We start from the raw sequence: 13,824 nt of genomic DNA, 5'->3' as shown, positions 1-13,824 counted from the left end.
GGGAATGAAGGGAAGCAAGACAGGTCACAGAGAGACCTGGCAATGGACTGGTTGGACCCCGCATATCCAAGCCAAGATCCCACCACAAAAGTGAGAATTATTTCCTTGTGACAGCACAGACAAGACAAGCTTTATATGAATCACATACAGCAGCACATACTCACACAGAGCTATACATAAGATATATGTACAGTACACACCAAAATAACGCCAAGGAGTATGGATGCCAAAGAAGGGATAAAATTAGTATATTAGAGAAGTGGCAAAATCTCATAAGATAATGGAAAAAAGGCCTATTTTGAACAGCAATGAACACATTTCAAAAATATTGGATATTCTTGGCTTAGAGCCTTACATACCACAACATACGACAATCACGTCAGATTGAAGAACGAGAAGAATCAGCCAGAAGGTCCATGGGAGATATCCCAAGAAAAACAAGGATTGCATGTGGTAGGGCGCTGCAGCAAATTATTTCCTTGGAATCTCAGAGTGCACCAGTGTGCTGTCTAGTCCAGCCTGCTGCTGAAATGCAACTTTCTTAAAGTCACACAGCCCTTACATGGCAAAAATTAGCATAACCTCAGAAATAATTTTTCAAAATCTATTCCTTGAAGGTTAGTCCAATATTAACAAGACAAAAAGCAATGTTGGCAGGGAATACCAGGATGCCATCCTTGAGACTTAACCCAGAGAAAGCTGAAATGTCAATAATGTCAAATGCATACAAATTGGAACCAAATAATACTGTCGTTAGCTAAATGACTTCGTAACAATCAAGTTACAGGGCAAAAGGAGACAGAAAATAAATGAAAACGGGCCAGACGGTTTTTACCACAATTGGATAATGTGTTCAAGGGCATCGAAAGGGGCACACGAGCATCCTAAGGTTAAGAATCAACCCTGGGAAGACTTAACAGATCTTCTAGAATGGAAAAAACTAATAAATGCAAGGTAGTACTAATCTGTAATAAAGCCTACTATAATATTAAACAAGAACTAATTAAATTCAAATAAAGGCACTATATATATTGATCAATAATAAGTGCAAAATGTAATCACAATCACAGCACCCAAAATTAAGACCTACTACCGAGATGGGGGCAAACATGGTGGCATTTGAAGACGCATGTTCTGCTCCACACTTCATGGACATCAGGACTTTAATGCACTTTACTTGGGTAAAATCCCACCCCCCAGCACTTTCTGAAGAGAAATCTGTGCCTGAGACACCAACACAGCTCTGAGCATCATTTGCCCAGCTCAACAGCAAAAAGTTTTCCTAACTTTCCCATCCTTTCCGACGCCGTTTTACTGGATTATTTGGTTATGAGCATGAGGGATGAATTGCAGGCACAGGGTAACTCAATCCCTCTCTCCCTGGAGGAACTCTACTGGCAGCTTGAAGTGAGGTTGACCTTGGTTACTCTACCCTGTTTTTCTTTCTCCTGCAAGCAACCACAACAGAAACCTCAAGCAAAATTGTCCTAAACTCTCCTGGAGGTTTGGAATTCAGTCCAGCATGGGTGCTATTGTAACTTCATGAAAGGAATATCTTAAATAAAAAGGTTTGCGGTGGTGTGAAGCAGTAAAATTGATTTTAAAGCCTTAACACACCAGCTCATCAAGAGAAATACAAGCACATTCATTAACTCCCAGCATGCTGGCTGCTTCAAAGATGCTACCCATGGCCAAGATCAGCCTGTTATCCCAAACACAAACATTCATTTGCTGCTGTAGCCAGGACACAGCTCCAAATTTTGTATTTATTCTCTATTTCAGGGAAACAAGGACTTAATACTAAACTCAATTTACATACAAGCAACAGAGACATCAAGAAACTAGAAGGTGGGACTACTGTCTCCCCTAGCCTCACCTGTTTGGAAGTTGGGCATCTAACATAAACCAAATGTTTGGAAACTTTCCATGATCCATAGAGGAACAGCCTGGTCCAAAGCATTATTTGTTCCCACTCTTCCCACAGAATCTAAGTAGTGTTTACACTGGAAAACCATTTTTTTGGATTTCACACCCAAACTCAGCTGACTCCGAACCACAGCCATTCAGGAGCCATGAAATCCACCAAACAGCAGCTCAAACTGGCATAGTCATACTGGTACAACATGTCCAAGTGGATCAGCATTTTGGATGCCAAGTCACATTTTTGGAAATTTCTAGTCCAGCTGTCTGACCTGCCCAAGGTCACTTGGGAAGTATGTTGCAACACCAGGACCAGGGTGTTTCACACTCAGGCTTGAGCTCTTCCCCCTTCTGGAAAATGAAACTGCTTTCAAAGCCTTCATTTGTGCTCTCAGAAAACACACAAAAATTAATCCCAAGAAGTATCAAGATTTTTAGAGGTGGTTTTTTTTTTGGTTGTTTTTTCTTTTTTCACTACTGTTAAAGAAATACAAAAATTCAATTCAGCAGACCAATGCATTTTCCTCCATCATCGAGACATCTCTTCATGGATAACCTACGTGGTATGGGACTTCCCAGCAATCAAACACAAGGAATGACCTTTTTGCCACTTCCCACCTGGTTCTGGTCAACTGCCCAGCAGCCCTGCCTGCACCAGTGGCACCATCACAGCAGAGCATGTGGAAAGGGCTGCAGCCTCAGATGTTCATCCAAAGCACCAAGGCATTGGGAATAACATAAAATAGTCAGAACCATCCAATTCATGCTCTTTGGGACTATGCCCAGTTAAGAAGTCTTCCCAGGAAAAGATAATTTGTAAAGCACTATCTATACAGTAAGGTCTAATGAGTTAATCCCCGTCACAATGTATAGCTGATGCCTTCCCACAGAAGAACGCAATCCAGCAAGGACATACGTATTCCTGGCATGTCACTACACATACTCAATTAGAAGGAATATCAGCTCTCCCTGTCATGACCACAAGGAAAGACAAGATGGAAAACCACCACCCACCTCATTCCAAGTCAGCAGCTCCCAGTCTGCCTGCTTGGAGCAATAAGGGCAACCCTTTCCTCCACAGATGAGCTCCCTTTATTGCTGTTAAAGACCTCCCAGGTCCTCTTTTTGGGGGGAATCCAGTTGACAAATTCAGGCAAACAGACCTGAAGAAAAAAGAAAGAAAAAAAAAGCATACCCAACACATGCAGCCATTTGGCAGTCTGGACCCTCTGTTTTCCTGCCCAATTTCTAATCCCCCTTTCCATGAGGGTATATTAGCATCATGCACCCACCAGCCCCATCAATGTGGACCCCCTCAAGCCTCTAGCCTCCAGCGTCCATGCCGACTTCTCCAAGGTGATACTGCTTTGGTTGCAACTTGCACTGGGGCAGGCAGCTATGACTCAGGGTTACACCTAGGAAGCATTAACCCTGGGGCACTGGGATGTTAGCAGAATACACCCCAGTCTTAATAACTAACCCTGCTTGACCTCAGTCCCCTTTACTCCATATTGGTTTTCTATACACAGCTTCACAATTCAGAAAATGAACAGAGTTTTCTTCAAAAAGGCCAAATTTTTTAAGGAAAAACATCCACACAAGGACAAGATATTCCCAGTGGAGCCATCTCTGCAGGACATGCTGCAGATCAGACACTCAAGATAAAAATACACACAACACAAACCACCTCTGAGAGCAGCTTTTTCATGTGTGAGTAAATCATCCATAGACACCGTTACTTTAGGAGGAAACAGCAGAACCAAACAAACCACTGATGCAAAACCTAAAAAAAAAGACCAGAACACACCTGGTTCAACTAAATATATGCAGTCAGCAACTGGATGCCCTTCATGAACACAGAGAATGTAACAGAATGACAGAATGGGTAAGGCTGGAAGAAGGGACTACATGGCCAGACACACAACACAGTTTGCAAAGGAGACTGTACAGATCTGTACTGATGCAGTGCTCTCCCTAGACACAGATGTGTCACCACTGAACGTGGCAAGTTGCCAACTGGCCCAGACAACCCTGGGAGCTGCTGATGAGAAGCAGATGGATCTCGAAGAGAAGTCTGCAAGGAGCTCAGGGGAGACCAGACTGAACAATGCCACAGGGTTTTTTTCCCCCCAGATTTATACCAATGGCTCTGTGAGGATGTAACGCCTCAAAACCTTTGTTCAAATGCCTGGGTGCCCACATGGGCAAGGACGGAGCCTGCAGAGAGCACGGGGCTGCCCAGACTGCTGCTCCCTCCCCACCTTCCTATCCAGGCACCCGTGTACACTGTCTGTCTGGAAAATTCACCAACACCAGAGGTTTATGTCCAAAAAGGAGACAGAGGAGTCCTTCAATTTTATTTGAATAAAGGGAAAGAGTCCACTGGGGCACACGCCCGTGGGATTTTCTCTCTCGAGGTTTCAGAGGGCAGACCCTCCCTTCTGTCCTAACTCCCGGCCGCATGTTGCCCTCTTCCCTTCCCCACTGGCTGAGGTACTAGGAAGGTACAGCCTTCCCGAACCACCTACCCATATGCCCCCTATAACCTACTGTTTTACCCCAAAGTTCAGAAGCTCAGGCTTGTGCAGACCTTTGTCTGTTTCAGGAGCCAAACTGTCTGGGGCCGGCAAGGAACCTGCTGCCCAAAGTCAGCAGAGGCGTTAAGACCCATTTCAAAGACGTTAACACCCATGAAATTGTTTGAAAAGACATTAGCACACATCTTTCCTCTCACCCATTACCTCTGGAAGTTACTTTAAAGAAGCAAAAAATCTCTGAAAAAGGAGGCAGCTCGAACAGATTTTTATCACCACATCCTGCACATATCAAGTGAAATCAGAAAGAGGGAGGTGCAGTCCACAAACCAATAAGCAAATTAACCCTCACAGTGAAAGAGTCAACGTCTTGGCTTTGGGGAAGAGGGGGAATGGCAGCTGGGGAAGAGCTCATTAACACCGGCAAAATTAGTGAACCTATCAATGAAATGAGGAAGATCACCTGCACGACAGGAGGGCACAGGTTAGAGGTGGGGGGACCGGCCCTCTGCGGCTACAGCTGAGCTGACAACACCCAACAGACACATGAGCAGGCACAAATCACAGCAAAAGAAACTTAACTTCGTTAAAAGCTCTGGTTGGGTGTAAATCCAGCCTGGGTGCAGAACTCGACTGCAGCAGAATTGGGGCAGGAGGGGCAGATCAACAGCTCAGCTCTGCTCCACCCTGCACTCAGCATCGGCAGGCTGGCCATGGAGGGTCCTGAATCCACACCAGTTTCAAGCTAAGGCATTGTCACCACTTGAGCAGCCACCCCTTGAGCTGCAGCAACCAGCTGGATTCATGTATTGCTACTACATCAAACGTGAGGCAAAGCACGGCCTAAAAGCCCTTCCAGCTGAGTTTAAACTAACCAATCTCATGTGGTACCTGTTGGGGCAGCAGCTCAGCAGGCTCTGCTCACCCAGTGTTCCTCACCCTGCCTGCATCAAGGAGGGTTTAAGGTTCACACACCTGTACTGGAATCGGCACTGACTTAAGTGGGCTACTGTGAAACCTGGAGGAATCCGGGACCTCACAAGGGCCAACCAGGGGAACCCAGCTCCCCACCAAGACAGCAGAGCCACAGTCCACCCTTTCCTCTCAGTATCTCCTGGCCTCTGGGCTTTGCCTCTTTTCGCCTCTTTGCAAGGTCGTTAGGTTTGACAAAGTTATCTCGTCTGTTGGACCGAACTGCTTTTTCTCAGGGTTGATCGACTTGTGTCATGCAAATTACCCAGGGTGGAGGTAAACCAAGAAAAGGGGCACTCAGATGGTTCCTTTTATGTTTCACAGATCATTTGCATCCTTATTCTCTGCCTTTAGGGCAACTCTCAGTTGACTGAACACCTGCTTTTAGCTGCCGGGAAGCACATAACAAACCTCCTTCTCCATCCACCCCCAATTCACACCCCTTCCAAGTACTTAACTGGTGTCACTGAGGCTTGCAAAACCCTCCTCACTTCAGGCAGGCTGCTCATTTTATCTTGGTTAAGATTGAGATGACGACATTCTTCTGCTTACCATGTCCCAGAATCCCAAAGCATGCCAGCTCAAGGAAATCTCAAACTCAGAGAAAGCAGAGAGCCTCACACCAGGCCACCAGCTCGGTGGCTTCGCATCTACGAGCCCTGAATACTCTTGCTGATGTCCACGGTGTCAGCCCAGCACAAAAACGCTTCAATAAAAAGGAGTGATAGAGAAAGAAAGCCAGATGGAGAGAACCTAATTGTGAAAAATCCAGAGAGACCTCCAGCAGCCAAGTAAAAATGAAGCTGTTCCCTGGGAATCACTGATACTGCAAAAAGCATCCCCCCTTCTTAGACACAGCCCTTGGATCTCCTGTTAAATTGCTCATCCTCAACATTAATTCTCATGGCAAGTCCAAAGAATCAGTTTATTCCTGCCCTTGAACTCCAAATAATCAGTTTATTCCTGCTCTCTGGATGGAGAATCGAGGGACAGATTCAGAGCAGAAAGACCAGTGACAGAAGCAAGCATCAGATACAAGGGCACCGTGAGTCCCTGCAACATCTTCTGGTCCCCAGGGCAGACAGATGAAAGGCAGGAGATGCATGTGTCAGGCACAGGCAAGGGGCAGTGACCACATCATTTCACTGTGACAGTTTCCCTTGCTATAAAAAGAAGAGATTCCTCTCTCCAGGGTGGCAATGAAAACACTCCAATTGTTAGTAATACAGAAAAGCTAAAGTAAATTGCAGAGAAAACACTAAATAAATGAAGAATAACACACACACATTCCCTTTGCCCACTTAAAACTAAACAAAAGTGATGTACTACAGCAAATTATATTTGTTCCTTGACTTAAAAGTGACAATCTTAGCGATGAACCATCAACATCAATTCCTCTTTCTGAACAGACTGCCCTCAGAGCACATATTGAGGACAGAAGTACAAGCATACAAAAAAACTTCCAGAGTTACCTCTGCTGAGGTACAACACCTTGTACATCTAAATTTCAACCAGTGTGGGTATTTATCCTCACTGCAGCAGGGATCAGCCAGCACAGGCTGAGCACTCCGCAAACACAAGCAGAAAACAATGTTTCCGTCCCTCAAAGAACTAGGAGGGGAAGCGGAGGAGGTGGCCTAGCAGAGTCAGGCAGATATCTGTGGGGGGATTTCCCCTGGCTGGGAGATGCAGTGATGTACTCTGGACGGAGATTATAATCTACACAGACCTGGCATGCAGGTCCCAGCTCTCCACAGAACCACACCTGGGGGATGCTGCACCTTAGCCAAGGTACCAGGATGGGGATGATGCTCCCATGTCAGGCTCCCATGGGGAGATGGGTTACATTGTTCCAAACATTCCTGTGGCTGAAAAGCCACAAGCCACATCACTCAAAATGCCAAAGAGCAGAGCAGCTCCAGGGCTGGTTCCCAGGAGGTTACAGTGCAGCCCAAGCTGCGCCAGTGGGTCTTAGTGCAGCGGCTCCTGGGGCTGGAACAAACTCCTGAGGCTGGAATCATCTTGCTGATTCTCACTGGGGCTGCAACAGCCAGTGTGAGATGACCCAGTTGGACTGAAACATCCTGAGCAATCATACCCTATCCTTCAGGAATGTACGTATGCTGCCCGTCAGGGTGTATAAATGCTGAGAGCAGGCTCAGACAAGTGGCTCACAGATTTAAGCTGTGTCCAAACCTTGAAGAAAATTTAAGGGCAGCTTAGGAGAGGCCAAGCTTTCATGCAGTGGCTTTGGACACCCCAAGCCACAAGCAAGCTCCCTGAACTCCAGTCTGCCTACACAGGGAACAGACATTACACATGCCTTGCAGACCCTACATCCAAACCAGCTGCCCCAGCTGTGCTGACAGTGCAGAGAAACAGGTATTGTAGGGAATGATTCAATCCATTCAGATACCTACAGCAGGTCAGGGTCAGGCGCTTCCTAAAAATACTCATTTCCCTCCAGTGACTGTAAAGGGAGAACTGGGGGGGGGCAAAAGTGGATCAGTAGCAGGTAATTGCAGCAGAGTTCTCTAAACCCACAGGAGTAAAGTCCCCTGCTGTGAAGCCCAAATACAGCCAGAAACAAGGTCTGTGTGATGCACAAACCTCAACATATTCCAGATAGTCTCCAGCCCTTCTGAGACTCCCATGCACAACAGCAGTCTACAATCCTCCCATCAGCCCTGAAGAGGCAAAATACAGGGAAATCTGTACCAAAAGGAAATCTGGAGGATCAACAGAAGAGGTCTCACCCAGAAGGTGCAGGGAAGACCAGGAGGGCTTCTATCTCCAGGCTTATGAGAGCTGAAAGACATCACCACTCACCTCATTTCCCAGGAAACCCTGGCAGGATCTGACCTCCCTTTGACATGCTCCTCCCTTCTTTTTGCAGTCAACCAAGACCTAAATGACATTACAACAAAAGAAATGTCAGCAAGCTCAATCTTGTCCCCTCTCTCCAACCAAAAAACTTCAATTTCCTTATTTTTTCAACATAAGGCTGCACTGGAAACCAGTTATATATAAACTGCAGCTTGTATATATTTAAATATTTATAAATCTACTTAATATATATTACCTATTTAAATATATGCATAGATACATACATATATATATAAATATATAAATTGGTGAAGGGGCATGGCCCCATGGGAGTGCTTGAAGCAGCAGCACATTCCTCTGCAGCCACCAGAGTTCAGGTATCAGTGATGGAGCCCTACAGCTTGTCCCATGCTGGACATCCACGATGACCCAGCAATGTGGTGTAAAAATGAGCATGACGAGGTCCTCCTGAGATGTTCACTGCCAGCTCCAGAGCAATCCCTCAAACACTCCTAAGTAGTGGGAGGAAACACAGACAGAAGTGCCAGGGAGCCTGGGTGGCCCAGAGCTGTGAGGAAAAGGGATGGAGGCAGCAGACTCCAGCTCCATGACCCAGACTATCCCACTGTCATCATGGAGAGGACATGGCCTTTTCCTCGTGGTGACCTCCAGACATTTCTGACCCCCCTCATTACAGCCCAAGGGTCACACAGGACAGCCAGGTGGACATCAGGCTGTTCAGGTTCTCAGTGCTCTGCTGGGTGGCGGTCCTTGCAGACTGTTTTCTGCCACTATCCAAGTCTCCATCCTCTCCTTCTCAGGCCACAGAGCCCTTGTTGGCACAGCCATAAATCACAGACCCATATATCAAACAGCTTTCTATAGCACAGGCTGCTGGCAGCTTGAGTTTGAGGCAGAGCAGGGAAGGGGACCTTTATTACCATCAAAATCGCCTCATCACTCAGCCTACTCAACCCAGCCACATTTGCACTGCTAAATTTGGGAGAGTATGAGAAGCATTCCCTCATAATGGGAGGTGGGGGAGGGACAAGCCGGCTTCTGGCCTTCTTTAACTGCCTGCCAAGTGCTCTGTAATTCAAAGTCCATGTCAGGGAAGCCACCCCTAGAGCTGCACAGCAATGGCCCAGACCCAGCAAACCTGGAGATCTGTGCCTTAACCCCTTCCAGTCAGCGTCTGAGCTTGCCTATTTTAAGTAAATGACTGAGTCAGGCTTTGGGAAACAGCTCCCACTTAAATAACAGGTATCCAGGAGGTCTGTGAGGGGAATTCTGAACACCTCCACACATCAACTTCAGACAGTGAGTTTGAAGACCCTGCCCTGAAGGGATGCAGTGCTCAGCCTCCTACTAGCTAGCAGCAATCCTCAGCTTCAAACTGTCTTAAGGAGCTGTGAATGACTATTTTTGGGTGCAAAATAGATGAACTACTCAGTAAAGACAGCATCAATAGCTGCAGCAGGAAGGGGTCACCATCCCTGTCAGCATCTAGAAGCATTACCCTGACCTGCAGCACAGGTACGTATAAACAGTTATCACCAGGCTTTGCTTTTGAGATCATAGAAGCAAATTAAACCTCTCTGTCCTTGTTGCTGGCAGGTACAGGAAGGAAACGCAGGTTACAGTAACCTTTCCGGGCCTGTTCTCCATAAACACCATCAGCACCTGCACCCTTCTGCAGATGCCCAGAGAAATCTGCCCCTGGAAACACAAGCCATGGAACATCTGGGGGGGTGTTGCAGCCCACACCCAACAAATAAACATGTTAATTAATCCCAGAGGGTGCCAAGTCCGGTGGTGTACATGGTGACCCAGAAATTTTCCCCAGCATCCACACTGAGACATTCGAGGGAGCTTTTGAGGAATCCAGGCATGAGCCTGGGCAAGCGGCCGGAGACATTTCCCAAGCAATTCACATGCACACCAAAAAAAAACAGGCTTGTTTTCCGTAGAAGTGGGCATCAAACGTTCTGACATCAAGAAGGATGATTAAAGACAGCTGAGTTGCAGGAAAGATTAAAAGAACTAAATATGCCCAACCTGGCTAAGCAGTGAGTAAGAGGAGACGTGATAAAAGACTCCAGGCATCTGAATGAAGGGAGTGGTGTGGCATTAAAGGACTGAATAAAATATCTTTCTGAGAAATGGATCCATCAACGATCTCTCAAGAGATAAGGTACAAGCCTCATTTTTTAGTCATTTATAAAACCGGTCGCCAGAACTGAGGTTTTTGAGGAGAAATCCACATTGCCCCGAAGGGAACATACACCAAAGCTTTTTATCTCTGCCATGGGGTGCTGCAAACAAGGAGCTCGATGCCACCAGGGAGCACAGGAAACTTGGGAAGGGGTAAGCATTTCATAACACCTCACCCAAGAAGCAGAGATATGCCTTTTCACTGTAAAATTAAAATTTTTATATATATTTGATTTTTCACTCCTTATTTTTAATTCAGCAGCCTTAGTCCATAATGTTTCAGGTTTAGAAAAAAAAAAAAAGAAGTGGAAAGGGGGAAAAAAAAAAAAAAAGAAGGAAATAACCACCAACTTTTTAAAAATTAACAGGTCTGGGGATCTTACAAGTACTAGTTTTTTTTCCCCACAATAATTAAAGCTACATGGCATGGTACCAAGAAGGCAAGAGCCTGGACTGAGCTGGGCAGTGGTGATCCTGGCGACTGCCAGCCCAGAAGCTCTCTAGGCACAGCGAGACACAGCACACACATGGGCAAGGTGACAAAATCCTGGGAAGTTTTTCAATGCCTGGCTCTGATGAGATCATACCCTTCAGTGAAAGTATCTTCTGACTCTGAAACCCAGGGACCTGATACACCTTATAAAGATCAGAAGTGAGCCCTAAGGCCTGAGTAAACCACCCAGGAAGAGAGATAAACCTGTTATGCTGGCTTTGCCCCAAAAAGCCATGTAATGCACACCTATCAACTCCGTGAAGCCCAAGCAGTGGATTCTGTGTAATTTCACACGATGTCCAGCCACATGAGGGTCTTCTGAACATGCCTCCCTGGCACAGAGGGGTGCACCCAAGAGAAGGAGCTTGACCTGGCCAAAACTATTTACTGAATGCAGACATATGCACGGTGAAGTTTCTACCAACACCAGCTTATCAGTTCATCTGATGTGCTGGGGGACTGCAATTAACCCCAAAATGTTCTTTCAGGTGCTTCTGCCTCGATATTGCTGATGCAACTCAGCCACAAGGTATGATTTACAAAGCTCAGCGGTATCCCACATTTGGGTACCTAGAGACTTCTTCCCCAGTTGTGAAAAGCCAGAAGACACTTGCCAGTGGTGTAATTTTAAATCACAGTTAAATTCACACAATGGTCACATATCCTGTCTCAGCTGCCCCTGGCTCCCCTAACCTGGTGAGCCAAGTCAGGGCAGTCAAATCGAAGAAGAAACTAGATAGGAAAAAAAACCACAAAGGTAAGTAACTTTCTTCTAATTAATTCCCTAAACCAGTTCAGTGGGGCTCAGGCAAGTCCCAGAAATCTTTCCCCTTTTGGCATCAGCGAGATCAGCTGAACTGCAACATGTGACTGCAATCCAAGGCAACCTTTGTTTGCAAGACCAAGACAGGATCTTTTTAATTTTATTTTTTCCCCCTTTCCCACAGCAACCTCTTAAGTTGCCTTTCTCCATGGGAACAGGAGATCCACGATTAACTGACCAGTGAGTTTTATTGCAGAGTTGAAACAGGATGTTCACGGAGGATTTTATTGTGAGTTTTTTAGTAAGTGGGACATTTTAGTAGGCAGTGTATCTTCTTGCTTTATGCATGCTTGTTTCTTTGGGAGGCTGAAGTACAAAACCAGGCTGCCAGATTCATTTTATATACTGAAGAAACATTATTTTGTTCTACCCAATTATAAAAAGAAAACATAAAAAGACCTGTTCAAAGTGGAGGAAACTCTGCTCCTTACGTTTGGGATGAAAAGGGAAAATTAAAACATCTAAGATAGATTATTGTACCTTCCATCAAACCTCCATCTTCCCATAGAACCAGCAGCTTCCATCACCGTAGCAACACTGATGCTGGAGATTACCTGGCTCAGGGTATCACTGTCACACAGAATTAAAGGTTTGCAGGCTGTATTTGGACAACTCCCTCCTTTCCTTTTGATGTTAATTTTGGGTATGCCTGCTCAGGCCATGACTGCAGTTTTACTCTGCTCTCATGCATTCAGACTGACAGCCAGACCTGGCAGCCCTCACAGCAGGTGTGGCAGGAGGGCACAGCCCCTCTCTGACCCACAACTCATCCTTCCAGGAACAACTCTGGAGTCTGAAGAAGGGAATGTAAAATTTTGACTTGTGCAATTCCCACTGGAGGGAGCAAAGGTTATTTTTTCCTCACTCAGAAAGTTAATAGGAAACAACTCTCTCCCAAAACACAGATTAGTTTCTACTCAGAAGAGTGGACTGGGGATAGTCCACACGTAAAAAAAATAAAAATGCAGAGAGCTCCCACAGGATGAGCCCCAGGAGGAAGCTGTGTGCTGGGAAGCAGCCAGTTCTCCATGTCCTTCCCAAGAAATGCATTTCTCATCCTGACACACACATTTTGGTACACCCACTCCCACTCAGCAGAGCCTTTGCCGGTATCCATTTTCCCTGGATATTTTACAAATGCTTATCCAGAGCCTCCCATTCTCACTCTCTCACATGGCAGTAACTACTATTCTATTTTTGCTCCAGTTTTGAAAAGGTGCAAGAGAGAAATGAGTGTTTTTCAGGTTTCAGAAAGATGGGCGCCTCTGTCTGTGCTGGCAGCCACTCCTTTGCTGAGGGAGAAGGGATGCACTTGCCCGTGCACAAAGTTCTTGGACAGGGAATGGGGCGGGATGTAAGTGCCTGGCTGCTGCTGGTAGTCTGGAAAGAGTTACTGCTGGGCTGGGGTGAAGAATGCAAGTGACGCAGCAGCAGCATCCTGCGGGGAGAGAAGGGAAAATGTAAAAAAAATAAAAAAAAAACCCTTACAAAACCTCCAGCTCTTTGGCTGAGGTTCAGGATGACTACACTTTTACTGTAAGTGTTTGGTAACTCAGAGTCACATAACCCTCTCTGCCCACTTGGGGCCACGAGATGCAGCTTACAAGCTACAAGAAATGCTTCACACACACACACACACACACATGCCCGGCCGAATCCCTGTCCAAGGGAGGACAAAAAGCCTTTAACAAATTAAGCTGCATTTCCCATTTAAGCAGAGCTCCATCGCTATTTATTTAACAATTTTAAAGTGTTATTTTAGCCTTCCTGGTTTGTGTGTGTTGAGAGATTGTTCCGGGGACAGGAGCCAAAGTTGCTTAGAGCAACCCGGCAGCCGGAGAGAGAGGGAAAAGCAGGATAGAAGAGAGGAGGAGGAAGATGCCAGAGCAAGGCTTCACTGTGCTCACAGCAGCCCCCAGCCACAGAGCTGGAGGGAGGTGAATAGAAAACTGAGGACAATGATGGAGAAAAAGAGCTGGGGTGGAGAGCTGTGTGTGCTCTGTCACCATTCGGTGGCTGTTGAGGCTCCCTGCTTTCAGCAC

At 46.2% G+C, this 13,824-nt stretch overlaps 1 long non-coding RNA gene across 1 annotated transcript in view; it reads right to left on the bottom strand.

Moving 5' to 3' along the window:
• The window catches only part of LOC125317319, a 75,781-nt gene that overhangs the window by 46,025 nt on the left and 15,932 nt on the right, over positions 1-13,824 (bottom strand). Inside the window, exon 2 of the long non-coding RNA XR_007200015.1 lies at positions 8,256-8,333. This is a non-coding gene — a long non-coding RNA (uncharacterized LOC125317319). The remainder of the gene's footprint in view (positions 1-8,255; positions 8,334-13,824) is intronic.

The sequence above is a fragment of the Corvus hawaiiensis genome, chromosome 26, assembly GCF_020740725.1.
Source record: "Corvus hawaiiensis isolate bCorHaw1 chromosome 26, bCorHaw1.pri.cur, whole genome shotgun sequence".
NCBI lineage: Eukaryota > Metazoa > Chordata > Aves > Passeriformes > Corvidae > Corvus > Corvus hawaiiensis.
Note: the sequence above shows the minus strand (reverse complement) of the source record. Positions and strands in the feature narration are given on the sequence as shown.